This window comes from Piliocolobus tephrosceles, chromosome 10, assembly GCF_002776525.5.
Source record: "Piliocolobus tephrosceles isolate RC106 chromosome 10, ASM277652v3, whole genome shotgun sequence".
Lineage (NCBI taxonomy): Eukaryota > Metazoa > Chordata > Mammalia > Primates > Cercopithecidae > Piliocolobus > Piliocolobus tephrosceles.
The window spans coordinates 126,347,966-126,366,708 of NC_045443.1; the positions used below are offsets into that span (position 1 = coordinate 126,347,966).

General features: G+C 45.8%; 1 protein-coding gene across 1 annotated transcript in view; it reads left to right on the forward strand.

The window, feature by feature from the left end:
- TMEM132C (transmembrane protein 132C) overlaps positions 1 to 18,743 on the forward strand; it is a 431,835-nt gene that overhangs the window by 395,101 nt on the left and 17,991 nt on the right. The gene's annotated exons all lie outside the window — the stretch shown is intronic.

The following is an 18,743-nucleotide window of genomic DNA, read 5'->3' on the forward strand; positions in this document are numbered from 1 at the left end:
AGAGCGAGACTCTATCTCAAAAAAAAAAAAAAAAAAAGAGGCTGGGCACGGTGGCTCAAGCCTGTAATCCCAGCACTTTGGGAGGCCAAGACGGGCAGGTAGATCACAAGGTCAGGAGATCAAGACCATCCTGGCGAACACAGTGAAACCCCGTCTCTACTAAAAAAATACAAAAAACTAGCCAGGCGAGGTGGCGGGTGCCTGTAGTCCCAGCTACTTGGGAGGCTGAGGCAGGAGAATCACTTGAACCCAGGAGGCAGAGGTTGCAGTGAGCTGAGATCCGGCCACTACACTCCAGCCTGGGCGACAGAGTGAGACTCTGTCTCAAAAAAAAAAAAAAAAAGAATATATCATTAGTAACTAAATTCAACATATTGTACCAAAAAAGTTCTTGAACATATTCCTTCTCCTGTCCAACTGATATTGTGTATCTTTTGACCAATATCTGCACAACTGTCCGCTTACCCAGCCCCTGGTAAGTGCCATTCTATCTCAGCTCCTATCATTTCAACTTCACTAGATTCCACATGTACGTGACATCATGCAGTATTTGTCTTTCTGTGCCCGGCCTACTTCACTTAACAGGATGTCCTGTAGGTTCATTCATATTCTAACGAGTAATAGGGTTTCTTTATTTTTTTAAGGTTGAACAGTCTTCCATTGTGTTTATGTACCACATTCTCTTTCCCCACTCATCCCTTGGTGAACCATCAGTGGTGCTTTGGACTATGGGTCAAACCCTGAGTGCCTACTGTAGCTAAGCAGGTGACTTCGGTCAGTGAAGTGGTAAATTGGATCTGCCTGTTCTAGAAGGGCAGCCAAGATGCTGCTCTTTGTCTTTCCCAGCAAGGAAATTGCTATAACCAGTTGTGGTCGTGAGGTAGTGGAATTTCAGTATTTTATATCTTCAAAACAATGGAAAATCTAGACTTCTGGTAAAAACAACAACAACAACAACAACCTTGTTTTTCAAAGTTAGCAACAAATTATAATGTTTTTAATGGCCAAAAATTAAAAAACAAAATACATGTGTGTTGTGGGTTGGCCCATGGAGTAACTGTTTAAAAGGACTCTTCTAGAGTAGGGGTTGGCAAACCATGAGCCATGGGCCAAACCTAGTCACTGCCTATTTCGTAGATAAAGTTTTATTGGGACACAGCCACTCAAATTCACTTCCATTTTGCCTGTAGCTGCTTTGGGGGCTACCACAGGAGAATTGAGTAGTTGACAGAAACCATATGGCTTAGAAAGTCTAAAATATCCAGCATTTTGCTCTTTCCAGACAAGGTTTGCCTAAAGTAATGTGTGCTTTTCAGTCTTAAGTTTTTCGGAGGAAGAACTGCAATTCTTGGTGTTTCCCATGATCAGTCATGATGCTACACCACAATGCTTGCTTAAAGAATAAGGCAGTGTGAGGGCTTTACCAAGCCAGAAATGAAGCATTTCGTCTCTCTCTGTATTTTTCTGTAATCCCTGGAAACACATCCAGGAAAAAACAAATATCAAAAAAAGCATGCAGGTAGTGATTTTTGTTTCCCTCAAATCAAGTCTGACAGATTAGCAATCAGCCTTTTCTCTGGTGTTTAAAATTCCATGTCTGACTAGAAGAGAAGTTTACAAACTGTTGAGGTGGAAAAATGACATGGAAAAATATTTCTCCCCAAACCCCACTCTCAGAACAAGCAACAGACCACTGTACTAGACTGTCCACTGCGTTCAACGCTTCCATCACACAGTGATGCACACACTCAACCATGACAGCATTCCAGTAGGTGGCAGTAAGCATTCCAGCAATGTCTGTATATTATGATGATTCCTCTGGCTGTTGGAGGTACTATCTCAAGGAAGGGCTTTTTCCCTAATTTACCCAAAAGTATGGGCTGGTGGTGGCCTTGAATCCACAGTGCTTTAACAGAAAGACCACAGGACCAATGGGAGGAAGAGGAAAAGGGGGATGAAGTTCTAAACCACACTGTCCAATGAAAACACAATATGAGCCACATATGATTTTTTTTTTTTTGAGACAAAGCCTCACTGTCACCCAGGCTGGAGTGCAGTGGTGCGATCTGGGCTCACTGCAAGCTCCAGCTTCCAAGTTCATGCCATTCTCCTGCCTCAGCCTCCCAAGTAGCTGGGACTACAGGCGCCTGCCACCACTCCTGGCTAATTTTTTGAATTTTTAGTGGAGATGTGGTTTCACCGTGAACTCGATCTCCTGACCTCGTGATCCACCCACCTCGGCCTCCCAAAGTGCTGGGATTACAGGCATGAGCCACCGTGCCCAGCCTGAGCCACATATGAAATGTTTAATTTTCTAATAGCCATGTTCAAAAAAAGTTTTAAGAAAAGTTGAATTTAATTGTAGTAATGCGTTGTGTCTAACCCATTATATTAAAACATTACCATTCCTACATGTAATCAATATGAACATTAATAATGAAATATTTTACTTTTTTTTTAACACTAAGTCTTTGAAATCTGGTGTGTGTTTTATACTAACAGCACACTGAAATCGAAACTAGCCCCATTTCCAGTGCTTCATAGCCATGTGTGGCTTGTGGCTCCCACAGTGGACAGCACAGGTCCTTGTTGGTCATTGACCTTTGTCACTGATTTGCAAGTCCCCTAAAAGCCAGAACCCTTGATGAATGTAACGTGTTGATAGGACACCTCCAGCACTGATAACTTTTCTAGAGGTAAAGAACCTATCTTTCAGCCTACAAAAACCAAGAGGGGAACAACCCAAAATTTATCGCAGCTGTATACACAGCAATCCTTAGCTACTCTTAAAACAATTTTGACATGGAGTCCATTACTAATATCTCCAGGAATTATAATCAGTATCTTTAGGGAAATAAATGTGTTCAAACAGAAAATTGCCTCCTGAAATGAATCCAGAGTTGATACCCTTGGCTGTTGACAAAGCAATGTGAAATCTTGAGTCAGCAGGGTGAGGACATCGGAGCAGGCAGGCTCAGTGTACATGAGCACGGTCCGTAGGACCAGGCTTGGCTTGTGGCCTTGGGTCTGGAGAGATCAATGATGCATGCAGTGCTAGTTGGGTGCAGCTCAGAATGCCATGGAGAGAAGAGGGGAGGGAATTGACATTTAATCAGTGCCTCGTCTGCAGTAGGCCCATGAGGTTTTGGATTTAGGCAGTTCAGAGTTCTGTCGAGAATTCTGAAGGCTCTGAGATGGCACCCTAGTGTAAACTGGCAAATCAAACTGTCACAGTTTTGTGGATGCTGGCGGAAGACACAAGACCCCGGGGTCAGAGACAAAGGACAGCCACTGTATCAGCATCTTTCTGCACCAGTTGCCTGGGCTTCAGTTCCCACCGGGTTATGCAGAGGGGCCAGTGACACTTGCACATGTAGTGGATCGGGTTTCAGGGGAGGAATCCTGGCCTTCGAGAACGTGCATCTTTTATCATGGGTGGTATAATGGGCTGTATGTTTGTGTCCCACACTGAATTCATATGTGGAAGCCCTTAACACCCAATGCAATGGTATTAGAGGTAGGGCCGTTAGGAGGTAATTAGGCTTCCATGAGGGTGGAGCCCTATGCAGGCAGTAGTACACTTATAAGAAGAGGAAAAGAGACCAGAGCTTGCTGTCTCTCTACTATGTGGTGATATAGCAAGAAGACAGCAGTCTGCAAACCAAAAGGGCTCTCAGCAAAACCCAACCATTCTGGCATCCTGATCTCAGACTTCCCAGTCCTTGGAACTGTAAGAAATAAATGTGTGTCATTTAAGCCACCTGACTTACGGTATTCTGTTAAAGCAGGCCAACCTGACAAGACAGGCAGGAAGCCTGCCTGACCTCCCCAGAGAGACAATGCCTTTATCATACTGGACCTCAAGCATGCCTGCCCTTTGCTCCGGAAGAAGGCACTGTCTGTCTTCCAAGACTGTTCACTATATCAAACACCTTTGAAAGACCTTTCAGAACACAAACAGTCTAGGCTCTGTTTGTACAATGTGCTGAAATGCAAGTGTATCATGGAGAATGCCTCCCAAAGAATGCCCCATGGCTTTGCCACATTCAAGCTATGCAGCCTTGGGTGAATCATATAGCGTTCCCTCCAGTACTCAGTCTCCTTCTTAGTAAAATGAGGATAAGCATAGTTCCTAATTCAGAAGGTCAGCATGAGGATTAATCAGTTTTTATAAATGCAGCAGAGAACATGACCTAGTAGCCAGCATATAGTAAGGGCTTAATAACTCAGAGTCAACTCTGGTCATCTCATGTAATCCTCTGATTAGGTAGATCAGGGATTAAGACTGGAGGCTTACAAGTATATTTTGTGTGATATGCACAGCGTTGCTTAAAAATATAAGAATCGGATGCGACTCATTGCAAATGTACAATTCGGCGATTTTTAGTAAATTATGCTAAGTTTGGCAACCATCACCATGATCTGATTTTAGAACATTTTTGTCACAGTCAGTCCCCATTCCCATCCCCGGCTCCCGGCAGTCACTAAGCTGGTTTCTGTCTCTATAGATTTGCCTGCTGTGGGCATTTCTCGTGAATGGCGTCATACCATACACGGTCTTTTGTGTCCACTTTCTCCACTTAGCGTTATGTGTTTGAAACTCGTCTACATGGTAGCATGGGGCAGTAGTTTGTTTCTTTCATTGCAGAATAATATTCCACTGTATGGATATACCAGATCGTGTTCATCCATTCACCCAGTTGGGTTGTTTCCACTTTTTAAATGTTTCCTCCATTTATGAATCATGCTACAATGCAGGTCCTTAGCATTGCCCTGTCTTTTAAGACACAGAATACTCTTGAGAAATACAGTCCTTGTTTTTACTTTTTAAATAAAATATTCCTCATTTGAGATTTCCTGATATTCATTTAGATTCAAATTTGCATTCCCAGCAAGGATAGCTATATAAGTGATGATATACATACATATTTTGTTTCATTTATTTTTGTAGGCTTTTTAATCACCTTGAAATAATTTGGTGGGTATTTTTTCTGATTATGTAAGTAATGTATATAATTTGTCTACAATAATAATTGCTCCAGAAAACTCTAAGAAAGAAAGAACTACCTTTACTCCTATCGCCCTTAGAAAATCATTGTAAACATTTTGGTAATCATTTCTTACACACATATACCCACATATAGAGATAATATTTTAAGACTAAGATATCTTACATACTGTTTTTGTTAACCACAAACTGTCTTATTGGCAAATCTATACACACACATACACACGCCCACACATGTGTCTACACAATGCAACACACACATATAAGGGCTTTTCAGTCTTGGTTTGTCTTACAGAAATAGAGCCATATCCTTATGCATTTCTGCCTGTTCCTTCTCTCACCTTGCAATGCATCATGAATATCCCTGCCTTGGAGCACTTGGAAAATGAAGCCAGGCCAGTGTGCAGTGTGAAAGAATGATAAGGGGTGAGGAGTCTGGTCTGCGATGTGCAGGTTAATAAGAGTCATAACATCTGAATGGGAGAGAACCCTGGATGTCAGCCTCTTGGTTGATTCACATTCAAGAGGTGAAGGAGCAGCACCTGGAGAAGGGCCAAGGGCCATGACTTGCCCAACAATAACCCCAGGAACAATAATAGGAAGAAAAACATGCAATACAGACAAGCACTTGCAATGCCCAAGTGTCCATCATAGAGGTTCTCATCTATGGGTTCCAAGCTTTAAAACATCTTTGACATAAAGGTGTGTCTTGCTTGCAGTTGATGACGTGGCACAGATTACCTGGCAGTGGTTTTCTTAGTGTGGTGTCACAGATTTAGCAATATCCAGCCCATGTTTTTCACAGGTCACATGACAAGCTATTAAACACAGATGTGCTGGCCATTTTCCAGGTACCATTCTGGTATCGGGGACACAGCAATCAGTAGAACAAAAGCGGTCCCTGCCCTCAAGGAAGCAGCATGCTAGTGATGGAGAGAAGCAGATAATAAGAAAATGCATGAGAATCTTGCGGAGATGATGGGCGCCATGAATAGGACACTGTGCTGGAGAGGGGCTTGGGTGGGGGCTACTGGGGATGGGGTGGTCCTCAAGGAGGGGACACTGGAGTCAGTTAGCAAGGAGAATAATGATTATTAGTGCCTGGACCTGGCTGTACCTCCTATTTGGAAAGCACCCTATGTATGTCCCCTCACCCTAATGACACTGACACACGATACCCCACCCTGTGCTCCCTGGGTGCCCACCCTGGTCCTCAGCCCTGCATGTGCCTTCCCCAAGACTCCTGCAGCCATGGGTTGCTAGGCACTGCCCAGGACACGGTGGGGATGCTGAGATTTAAAGCATCATTAGAGAAAGTTCATCTATTGAATTTCCAGTGCAGCCCGTCTGACCTCCAGGGCACGATTCCAGCTAATGGATCCCAGTGCAGAGCTAAAAATAATGCATTTGGGTAACGAGCAGGCCTGGCTTTTCCGCAATGACCAAAGGTGCCTGCATTAGCTCCGGCACATGGAGAGCAACCTTGCTCAGCCAACAGCCTGATAGTTGCCCCGAGCTCGGGCTCCCGTCAGCACTAAACTTTCTCTGTGCTGAACCTACTATTGATTTTGCAGGCTCCGAGTCCCTGAGAGCGTGAAGTCCTTTGGCAACAGCCCCAAGATGTTAGGGCATCTACAGGATGCATTTCTGCTTTCAGGTGGCATCCCTCCCTAAGCAGCAGGGTGGCCAGAAGAGAGTTTTCTATTTGTACTTGTCATGACTGAGAGGCTTTGGAAGAACCCCTGGAAGGTCTTTATCCTCAAGAGCCATTTGATTCTCAGATAAAAGAAAATTAAAGAGAACAAAGAAATTCCTGGAATCCAGAAGTCCCGGGCTCCAAGCCAAGCTGGGCGACATTGCCCTACCATGGCCCCTTTGTGGACTTGGGGTCCCTGCTGTAAAGCGAGGACGCTCCTTCCTTGAAGGACTCTTCCAGCGCCCGCTTCCCTCCATCTGTGATTCAAAGTGCAGTTTAAATGGCATGTTTAAGAGCTTGAACTCTGCCACAGAGAAGTTCTTCTTTAAGCCTCAGTTCTTTCATCTGCAAAGTAGGGAAAGACCCAGGCGTACCCCAGAAGGCTGCTGTGAGTCTGAACGCAGTCATCCATCTCAAGCATGCAGGACGATACCTTTGTGTCAGCTCTTCCTCCTACCCAGGCCGCCCTAGATCAGTGGTTCTCTGTGGGATGGTTGAACCCCCCTAAGAATATCTAGCAATGTCTGCAGACATTTCTGGTTGTCACACCTGCGGCAGAGGCTACTGGCATCTAGTGGTTAGAAGTTAAGGATGTTGCTATACATCCTGCAATTCCAGGACAGCCCTCACAACAAAGAATTATCTGACCCCAAATGTCAATCATGCTAAGGTTGAGAAGTCCTGCCCTAGGTTGAGCAAACACCACAGGGTCTCCAGTCTCCTGTGGGAGGACACTCATTGCCATTAAAGTGCCTAGTGTGGTGACTTAACCTGGAAGAAAGGGCCACTGCCTTTGGCCTCAGACAGACTCCTGTTATGTCTTTCTGTCACTTACCTTCTGAGTGATCTTGGGGAAGTCAGCTTCTCTGAGCCTCAGTGTCCTTATCTCAGATATGGAGATCCTAAGAGTCATATTGCATAGATGCTACTCAAAGATTGAAAATGAAAAGGTGTGTGACACACCTGGCACATAGTCCTCAATAATTGTCAGGTGGCACTAGTAATGGGGGTCATGGCAGCTGCAATATTCACTAAGCTCTGCTGAGAGCTGAAAGCTGTTCAAAGCAGAGAGTTCTCCACACTGTATTGGCTAGTGGACTTGGGTCTTTATTTAATCACTGGGAGGCTAGACTTGCATTAGGCAGCTATTGCTGTGATAATGCTGCATAACAAAAGAACCTGACATCTCAGTAACTTACAACAGGAAGCATTGGTTTCTCCCTCAGGGGCCCCTGGGTTAAGTAGAGCAGCCCTGCCTCAGCGTGCCAGTTGTGTGGGCTGGGATCCAGGTTTGTTTAGGGTTTGGGTTGGTTCTATGTGTCTCATTTTGGTGGCAAAAGGCAGCAGCACCTTGAGAACATTCTTCTCTTGGTGGTTCATAGGAGCACAAGTGGCCAGGCAAAGCCCTGTAAGCACATTTGGGGCCTTTATGGACATGACACCCACTAACATCCTGCTTTGCAGCCATAGTCTTTACAGTCATGATTCTTTCATCAAAGCTATGATTTTCTCATTCTTTTCACAGATACTTACTGAGCACGTACCATGCTCTGGGGATGCAGTCATGAACCAACTGCGCGAGAACCCCACTTTCACAAATTTATCTGTAATAGCAGAGATAGAAAGTATAGAAGTAAACAAACATAAAAGCAAGTTCATTTCAAATATTGTAGACACTATGGGGAAAACCAAGAGGGTAATGGGATAAGGAGAGAATTCAAAGGGCTAGTTCATGGTCAACCATCATGGAAGCTTCTCGGGGGAGGTAGCATTTGCGCTGAGATCTAAATGCCAAGAGCTTAGAAAAGAGCTGTCCAAGCAGACAGAACATCAAGTGCAAAGGCCCTGGGGTATAAACAGGCTTTCTGTGTCCAAGGAACAAAAGAACAGCCAGGATGAAGGAGGATGAAGAGTAAGAAGAGGAAGAGAAAACATTAAGATGGATGAAATAGGCAGGACCAGGTTGTCCAAGGCCTTGGAGTCTGTTCAGAATTTTGTTTTACTCCCAGAGCAATATGACACTGCAGGATATTCTTGTTTGTGGTTTAAGTAGATCACTCTAGAAAGTATGAGGTGGGTACTACTTAAGTCCCATTTTACAAATGTGAAAATTCAGGCCCAGAGAAGCTGAGTGACTGGCCCAAGGCCGCACAGCTGGTTAGTAGCAGAGCCTAGATTTGAACTCAGGTCTGCCTGATCACCAGGCCCATGTGGCCTCAGATTCCCAGCAGGCTCAGGCAAGCATGGGAATATGCTGTCCTCACAGATTAAGATTTACCTATAGCTGTGCGGCCCAGTATGGCAGCTACTAACCGTTTGTGGCTATTTAAATTAGTTAGAATTGAAAAAAGTGAAAATTTCAGCTCAGTCACTTTAGCCACCTCTCAGGTGCTCAGTAGTCACATGTGGCTAGTGTCTACTGCACTGGACAGCACACACATAGGACATTTCCATCATCACAGAAAGTTCGATGGGAAGCACAGAATCAAAACCTTTGACTGGTAGGAGCTATGCCACACATTCATTCCTAGGAGAGGCTGATGGACAAACTTTTTTGGCCTAGAACTCTAGAACTGGCCAAAAAAGATCAGGTTGTTCTGACCCTCCAATGTAAGCCACAAATAGTATCCTGTTCTCATAAAAGACTTTTATGGAAGATAAGACCATTTGTTGGTGAGTCAGATTTTACTTGGGCCAAATAGGGCTCCATGTGAGTGTGCTTGAATGGAAAGAGAGGTTTTTAAGTCCCAGGGACCTTGCGGCTGGTCTCTGCATTGATGAAAAGTTTCTGGTCAGGTTCATGAAGCACGGGATAGAGTCGAGATTGAGACCTGGGTTATCGGGTTTCCCTCGGGAAGATGTAGCTCTGGAAACCAGTTATTCTGTGCTTGTTTTTTCTCCTGCCAGATCCTATCATTCCTGTCCCACTTTGACCCCTCTGCTAAAATGAATTTGAGAACCAGGGTTTGGTCTCAACAGCATTTTATGCCAACCCATCATATCTTTATCAAGGAGAGTGCAGTAATTGAACAATTCAGACCCTCAAATTGGCTTAATAAGTAAAGGAAGAAACCGTCTTTTCAATAAAAGGTCTAGGGTGGTGTTGGCTTCAGGCACAGGCGGATTCACAAATCAATTTCTCTGCACCTCTCAGCTCTGCTTTCAACTGTGCAGATGCCTTCTCCGCCCGAGATGGAGGCCCCTGGAGGCTCTAGATCCACACCTCCCCAGGTTCAAGTCCCGCAGAAATGAGACACTGCCGTCACTCAATCAGAAATCCTGGGGCTTTCTGTCACTGAGTCAGGCTGAGCCATGTGACCATCCCTGAACCAATCCTGCGGCCAGGGGAGCGTGATGGACACCACTTAACTGTGTGGCTGAGGCCAAGACCTCAACACATAGACCGGCCATGGGGATGTGGGCAGGGTCCCCTGGAAATCGTTTTTAAATGGTTGCAGAAAATAGAATAAGAGAATGCTGGGCAGCAAAAATATTCAATAGCAAATGTGTATGTATCTGAGTTGAAACTCAGCCAGGCTGCTTGCTCAGTGTGCTTTCAATTGTCTTCTTACAGTACTTGGCTTCCTCTTAGAGGATTAATCATGACCAGGCTTTGTGGGCCTAATGACAACTTTTTATATGGTTTTCTTTTTCTTTTCCCTTTTTTTTTTTTTTTTTTTTTTTTGAGACAGAGTCTCACTCTGTCACCCAGATTGGAGTGCAGTGGCACAATCTCAGCTCACTGCAACATCCACCTCCCAGGTTCAAGCAGTCTCCTGAGTAGCTGGGATTACAGGCATGCATCACCATGCCCAGCTAATTCTTTGCATTTTTAGTAGAGATGAGGTTTCACCATGTTGGCCAGGCTGGTCTCAAACTCCTGACCTCAAGTGATCTGCCTGTCTTAGCCTCCCAAAGTGCTGGGATTACAGGCATGAGCCACTGTGCCCAGCGTGTTTCTCATTTTTATACCTTTTTTATGTTCCTCTTCTTGTCCTCCTTGCTGAGAGGCTGGTGGAAAGAGTGGCACTGATGGGTCTGGGCTGGGGAAGATAGTCAACAAAATTACCCCTTATATCTGAGAGGATGATTTTGGTTAACAGACCCAAACTGAATTAAGGGGGAAAACATCTAGGGGTTCCTATATCTGAACAGTAAGAGATTTCCTGGCTTCTGGGATAGCTGGATCCAGGGGCTCAAATGAAGTAATCAGTATTTTTGTGTTATTTCTGACTTTCCATCACTTGGCTCAGCATTCTCCATGCTGATCAGTGTCTCAGACAAGTTGTCCTGTCCTGCCATGGATGCAGACAGCTACTAGACTGTATCTTTTTTTTTTTTTTTTTTTTTTTTTGAGACAGATTCTCACCCTATCTCCCAGGCTGGAGTGCAGTGGCATGATCTTGGCTCACTGCAACCTCAGTCTCCTGGGTTCAAGTGATTCTCCTGCCTCAGCCTCCTGAGTAACTGGGACTACAGGTGAGCACTACCACGCCTGGCTATTTTTTTTATTATTATTATTTTATTTTTAGTAGAGACAGAGTTTCACCATGTTGGCCAGGCTGGTCTCGAACTCCTGACCTCAAGTGATCCACCCGCCTTGGCCTCCCAAAGTGCTGGGATTACAGGTGTAAGCCACCACGCCCGGCCCAGATGGTATCTTTACAGGTAGAAATCTAGCAGAAAAGAGATGTACCTTTCGCCTGGCCTGGCCCGAATCAAAATCCTGAGGTCTCCTCTGATTGCTCCCGCTTAGGTCCTCTGCTAACCCCTGAGCCAATCGCTGTGGCTGGGAATGAGAAGCTCTGATTGGCTTAGGCCATGGTCACATGATTTCACTCTTCTGGTTGGAGGCGGAGCTTCAGCCAAACTCCCAAACTGGAGTGGGGCAAGGGAAGACCCCCAGAGAAACTAGGGCTGCGGCCACAGGAAGCTCCTTGGGATGACAGTGGGGTTTCCTCTCCTCCACCCCCTTATTCTTTGCCACCCGATTGTTCGCTGTTCTAGCACCTCCACTCCATTTCTAATATGGCCTGGGTTAGGGAAATAGCCCATGTCAGCCTCACCCATAAATGGGTTTTCCAAGCAACGCCTCCCGATCTAGCCAAGGGCGGAGAGGAATGGGAGAATGGGGTACTCTCTGGGTGTCTTCCAGCAAGGTGCCGGCTGTTGGTTCTCCTAGGAAGACGTTGGTCCTGTATTGACTGTGAGAGGCCCCAGCACCGCTGGCGTGGCCGTTAACACTGTCTGTGTGTAGGAAGCTTCAGAAGAATGACTCCAAATCAGAAAACGGATGCGGGAAGAAAATATCAGACATGTAACGCTATTGAAACAGTGCATCGCCCGCCCCAGGTGGGAGTGGTGTGTCCACACCCTGTCACAGTTTCCCAGGGCTGCCACAACACAGTGCCACAGACTGGTGACTTAAACAACAGATACTTACTTTCTCACAGCTCTGGAGGCCAGAAGTCTGGAGTCAAGGTGCGGACAGGGCCACGCCTCCTCCAAGGCCTCTAAGGAACAGCTCCTGGCGGACACCTTGCTGCTTCCAGCGTCTGGAACGGGGCATTCCTTCCTTGGTTTGTAGACGCATCACCGCATTCTCTGCCTGCATCTTCACATGGCCGTCCTCCCTGTGCGTCCGCTTCTGTGTTTTAGGGCTTTAGGATCTTGAGTGCCTTATTAAGGAGAAAGAAGGTAGATGGTACAGAGGGTGACCTGGGGCAGGAGCTGCGGGAGAGAAACTGCATGCGTGCTGCGGTCAGATCTGATTAAGGCTGTCATCCTGGAAGCCTCTCCCCGCTCTCCTCTTCCAACCCCCTTGTAAACACCCTTCTGGGGCTAATACGTTCCGTCTGCCCGGCCCTCTACAGATTCCCATCTGCCAGGCCTGAGGTTTCTACCTGGCCACAGGCTTTCAATGTGTCCCTGCTATTTGCGGGCACTGGGCTAATTCCCCTACTCCTAGGCTTTCTTATTTAATTCTCCTGGTAAACCTGCTGCTCTCTCCTGGTATGACACGCTCCGCCTACTTCTCTGACCTTGTACTGCCAACCTTCTTTCTCTTTCTAGAACAGGCCACAATTACTCCTCCCTCCAGGCCCTCACACAGTTTAAGTGAGAGGTTAAGTGAGGCTTTTCTGGACCAAGATGTTTGCTTTCAAATCCAGCTCTGACTCCTGTTCACTGTGAGACCTTGGACCAGTTATTTGATTTCTCTGTTCTTTGGTTTCCTCACCTGTAAAATGGTTTGTGTGAAGATGAAAGGAATCTACACATATAAACTCTTAGAACGGAAACTAGCATACAGCAGACACTTAATAAATGTTGGTCACCAGGCGTGGTGGCTCATGCCTGTAATCCCAGCCCTTTGGGAGACCAAGGTGGGTGGATCACCTGAGGTCAGGAGTTCGAGACCAGCCCGACTAACATGGCGAAACCCCGTCTCTCCTAAATACAAAATATTAGCCAGGCATGGTGGTGGATACCCGTCGTCCTAGCTACTTGGGAGGCTGAGCCAGGAGAATCTCTTGAACCCGGGAGGCGGAGGTTGCAGTGAGCCAAGAGTGTGCCGTTGCACTCCAGCCTGGGCAACAAGAGCAAAACTCTGTCTCAAAATAAATAAATAAATAAATAAATAAATAAATAAATAATAAAAATGTTGGCGCGTCTTAATTGAATCTTTTCCTGGAACTCTCTTCCCCCATATCTACGGCCTAAACGTCACCTCACGAGAGAGGTCTCTGCACCATTCTCAGTCATGTTTTCTTATTTTATTTTTATTGTAGCATTTATTGCTCACAATTATTTTCTTTTTACTTGTTATCATCTATTCCCACTCTCTAAATGAAATCCTGTCTCTCCCACTCATTGCTGTATCTCCATGCCTAGAAACACCTAGCACATAGTAGGGGCACAGAAAGTATTGGTTGAAAGAATCCTTGTTTCATAGATGAGGAAAATGAATCCTAGAGCAGGGCAGACTCTAGCACAACACAGATGGAAGCCTGTGTTCCTAACCACAACATTTGGATCCTACAAGGAAGCATGTGCTATTGTCAGAAAGTGTGCCTTTCTCTGGTCCCTACTGCCCTGACCCTCAGTCCTGCCTGTCTCCTCGGCCCAAGTGGGGTGGGCAACCAGCCATCTCCCCTTCCTCCTCCCCAAGCCAGGCCAGGCAGCCCATTAGCGCTGCCAACCCCCCGCATGGACAGCAGTCCCGAGCCGAGAACGACGAGAGATGTGCCCAAGTCTTGGCAGCATTGTGCATTGTCAGCTGGATAAAGTGTGATTTATCACAGAACAGATTTCTGCCTGGCCATTTGAATTCTGTTTGGCCATCATTTCACCGGGCAAGATGTAAAAGGGAGGGGAAGAGCATAGACATAGTCTCAGAAATATTGCTTAGCCCTGACTTTTCTCTGCCTTTTTCTTTTTCCTTCTCTTTCACTGATGTCAAAGAAGTAGCTATAATGCACTTTAGTAATGAGAGAACTGCTGAAATTGCACCAGAGACCTCCTTAAAATGTAAAACTTCAGCTCTGGCCGCTGCAGGGGAAGGGCATATTGCACAGGAGATGCCAGATCAGCCAGAAGTTCCCTGGGGTGAGAACAGGCGCAGGCGACGAGAGGAAAGGGATTCTAAACTAGTGTCCCAAAGTCAGGTCCTGGTGAATGTCCTGAAACGGTGGCCCCTCCAGGACAAGAATCTCTGACAGGAGCCTTCCCACATCCTGGGAAGCCTCCTAAATCCGGGATCAGGGCTCTGCCAATGCCTGCTTTCTTTTCAACTTTGCCAGTGTCCTCTGCCTAAACAGGAGAGAAAATAGAATAAGATGAAAAGGTGAATGAGAGGTAAGGAAGAGAGGGGAAACCGTGTAAAAGCCCTTGAAAGTTACAGTCAGGATTGTCCACATCTCTTAGCAGAATGAGTCTGTCAGCAAGTCTGTGTAACAGACAACTCCAGTGTTTAGTTGTTCAAGACGATTGCAATTTATTCTTGCTTATGGGTTTGGAGGAAGTAGCTATTAATGGTCAAGTTCCAAAGCCTAGCAGAAGTACACATTTCCTGAGTCCAAGCTTGGACTGGTCCAAGCATGGTTGTCACTTCTGCTGATATTTTCCTGGCCAAAGCCCCAACATCAATGGGGAGAGGAAATAGACCCTGTCCATGATGGAGGAGAAGGCAGGCCTCCCTGAGTGCAGAGCCAGCTCAGAATCATGGCTGAGAGCAGACCTCTAGGGTTGGCTGGCTGTGTTTAAATCCTGACTTATGAATACCAGCTGTGGGATCGTGGGCAAGGTACATCACCTGTCCACGCCTTGGTTTTCTCATTTGCACTATGGATACGATAAATATCATAGTGCCCTCCTGTGTTTATAGCGTGGACTCAGAGAGATGACCCATGTGAGCCTCTTAGAATGGTGCCTGGATAACTGTGGCCAGTCAATGAATGTTTGCTGTTGTTATAAAGTAAGCAATCACTGATAAAAGTTCATCTCTTCCTGTGTGTGTGCATGTGTGTGTGCATGCGTGTATGTGTGCATGCATGTGTGCGTGTGTGTGCATGTGTGCGTGTGTGTGTGATAGGTAGGTAGTGTTGGGGGCACTGGGTGAGCAGGTACCCCTGAGTGTCCCCTGAGCATAGGGAGTGTTCAGTGACCCAGGTACCTGAGCACCTTTCCCTGCCAAGGCCACACGTGGTGGTTACCTTGGCAACATTCTACCCCACTGATGCTGAGACCAGCTCTGGCCATTTAATGCTCCATAGACTGGGGAAGCAAAGGAGGGAGAATTTCTTAAGCCCTTTAGTTGGAGACCAACCTGGGAAACATAGAAAGACCCCATCTCTAAAACAAAAATATTTTTTAATTAGCTGGGCATGGTGGTGCATGCCTGCAGTCCCAGCTACTTGGAAGGCTGAGACAAGAGGATTGCTTGAGCCCAGGAGTTTGAAGTTGTAGTGAGCTATGATTGCACCAATGCACTCCAGCCTGGACAGCAGAGCAAGACCCCATCTCTGTTGAAAAAGACAACAATACTGTGTAGGCCAAATGTGATGGGAGGCCACCAGTTTGCAAGCTCTGATTCATTCATTCATTCTTCAGCACGTATTTATTATTTATTGAGTATCCACTGTGTGTCAGGTGTTAGGCCCTAGGGATACAACAGTAAACAAAACAGACAAAAATCTCTGCCATCCTAGAGTTTAGGTTCTCATGAGGGAGAACACATAATAACCGAAGCGAGCAGGTAAAATCTGCAGTGCATCAGATGGCAGTAAGCAATCTAGAGACAGGAAGCAAGGAAGAGGGAAGGGAGGTTCGGGGGAGTTGCCATTTAAAATGGAAATGTCAGGCTGGACATGGTAACTCATGCCTGTAATCCCAGCACTTTGGGAGGCCAAGGTGGGTGGATTACTTGAGGTCAAGGGTTCGAGACCAGCCTGGCCAACATGGTGAAACCTCATCTCTGCTTTAAAAAGTACAAAAATTAGCTGGGCATGGTAGTGCATGCCTATAGTCCCAGCTACCCGGGAGGCTGAGGCAGGGGAATCGCTTAAACCCGAGAAGCGGAGGTTGCAGTAAGCCGAGATGGTGCCATTGCACTCCAACCTGGGTGACAGAGCAAGACTCTGTCACAAAAAAAGACACAAAAAAAGGAAATGGCAGAGAAAGAATATTTGAGAAGTTGACATCTGAGCAAGGCAGGGATTCTTAGCCTCGGTGCTATTGACATCTGGGGTGGGTTAATTCTTTGTTGTGGGGGACTGGCCTAGACACTGTAAGACGTTGAGCAGCCTCCTACCCTCCATCCCCTAGATACCGGCTGCAGATCTATCCTCCCATTTGTTACAACCAAGATGCCCAGAGATGCCCAAATGTCCCCTGGGGGACACGATTGCCCGGGTTGAGATCCACTGTATTAAAGAGCTGAAGGACATGAAGAACAAATCAGGCAAACAAGTAGGGGAGGAGCCTTCAGGCAAAGAGAACAGCACGTGCAAAGGCCCTGGGGCAGGTGTGTGCCTGGCATGTTCAGGAACCAGCAGGGAGGCCAGTGGCTGGGTGGAGTGACCAGTGGGAAAACCACAGAAGATGCACAGGGAAGATAACCAGGCACATCAGAGAGGAACTTGTACATCATTTAAGGATTTTTCCAGAGCTGAAAAGGAGATATTATTTAAACATTTTCCAACAATAGCCCTAGATTCAGAGGCAACTGTTGAGAAGAGGCCCCTGGGCTGCAAGGACTCTGTTTCCAAACAAGCTCACAGTCTGAGGTTCCAGGAAGACATGAGTTTGGAGGATGCAGACCAACTCACTGCCTACCTCTAAGCCCTGGCATGCTTTCCCCGCTCACACTGTTTTCCCTTAACCCTACCTGCCCCTTCGATCAGCAGTCCTCAAGTTCCAGGTTTGTGTGGACCATCTGTTCCCTGCCTAGACTTGGAAAGAGGCAACCTTTCCGAGTGGCCCCTGGGGGATGGGATGAGGAAATGCAGGCAGAGCCACTTGAGGAGAGGTTCCGGACTGCCACTGGCCCCTTGCCACGGGCATGCCACAGTTGCTGGACAGTGGCCTCTCTCAGCAGCTGCCTTTCCCCTGCCCACCTGCCCACAGGAATGCAAATGACTCGAACAGTCACATGGCAGGAAGGACGACCTCAGCCAAGGCCATAATCCTAGTATCAGCAACATGGCTGAAACTGTCCAGTCCGATCTTGAACCGACTCTTACTGGCAGTTCTCACTTTACCTCTCCATCTTGGATGAGCCGCAACCATGGCAAGCCTTGGTTTTCTCATCTACAAAATAGGATCATAACTGCTGTCCATAGCTCTAGAAAAGCTGAGTATGAAACTAATAGGCAAAGAAGGCGAAAATGAGATTTAAAAAAAGCAAAATGAAAAGAAAAGAGGATGGACAAATAGATGGCACAAATAATATGGTAGAAATAAATCCAAGTAAAACATCCATTGTAACTCACATGAATGTGTTAAAAGTTCCAGCAAAAGAATGATGAATTATAGAGAAAACATTCTAAAAGAAAATCATTGTAAGTGTTTATTTTTACAAATCATCTAAAACATCCAGGATACAGTAGGCTTCAGAAAGGCTAAAAGTAAAAGAGAGAAAAAGACAAATCAAGCAAATAATAACCAGAAGAAACCTGGTGGCCTAGGAAGATAGGCAAAATTGATTTTATGGTAAAAAATAAAGCCTTATAAATTGCTTTTTAAAAATTGGGTTTCTTTTCTGTTTTCATTTTTTTACTGGAGTTTAGTGGTGCGATCTCAGCTCACTGTAACCTCTGCTTCCCAGGTTCAAGGGATTCTCCTGCCTCAGCCTCCCGAGTAGCTGGGATTACAGGTGTGCACAACCATGCCTGGCTAGTTTTTTTGTGTTTTTAGTAGAGACAGGGTTTCACTATGTTGGCCAGGCTGGTCTCAAACTCCTGATCTCAAGTGATCCGCCCTCCTCAGCCTCCCAAAGTGTTGGGATTACAGGCATGGGCCACCGTGCCCGGCCTTCTTTTCTGTTTTCTTTTTTAATTTTTTATTTTATTGTAAATTGACAGATTATAATTGTATATATTTATGCGGTACTAAGTGATATGATGTATAAATAAATGTGTTCTTAATACAATGATTAAGTCAAGCTAAGTAGCATATTCGTCATCTCAAATACTTTACATTTCATGGTGAGAACATTCAAAATTTTCTCTCAGCAATTTTGAAATGTACAATATGCCATTATTAACTATATTTATCATATCGTGCAATAAAACACTTGAGCTCAAAAAAAACAAAGAAAATGACATGAAATCACCTTGCAGATGTGAAGCAGGGATTGTTATGGTGTACGAGCATTTCATTCGTATTAACGGAGCAGGTCCACAAACTTGGATGTACAAGAAATGTACGTTTGATTTTCCTGTGTCTGAACTTCATTCAAGCACAACCTCAGTGCCCTGAGATGCACAAAAACCATACTAGGAGTTTGGTTTTTGAACATGATTAGTTTGAGATGCTAATTAG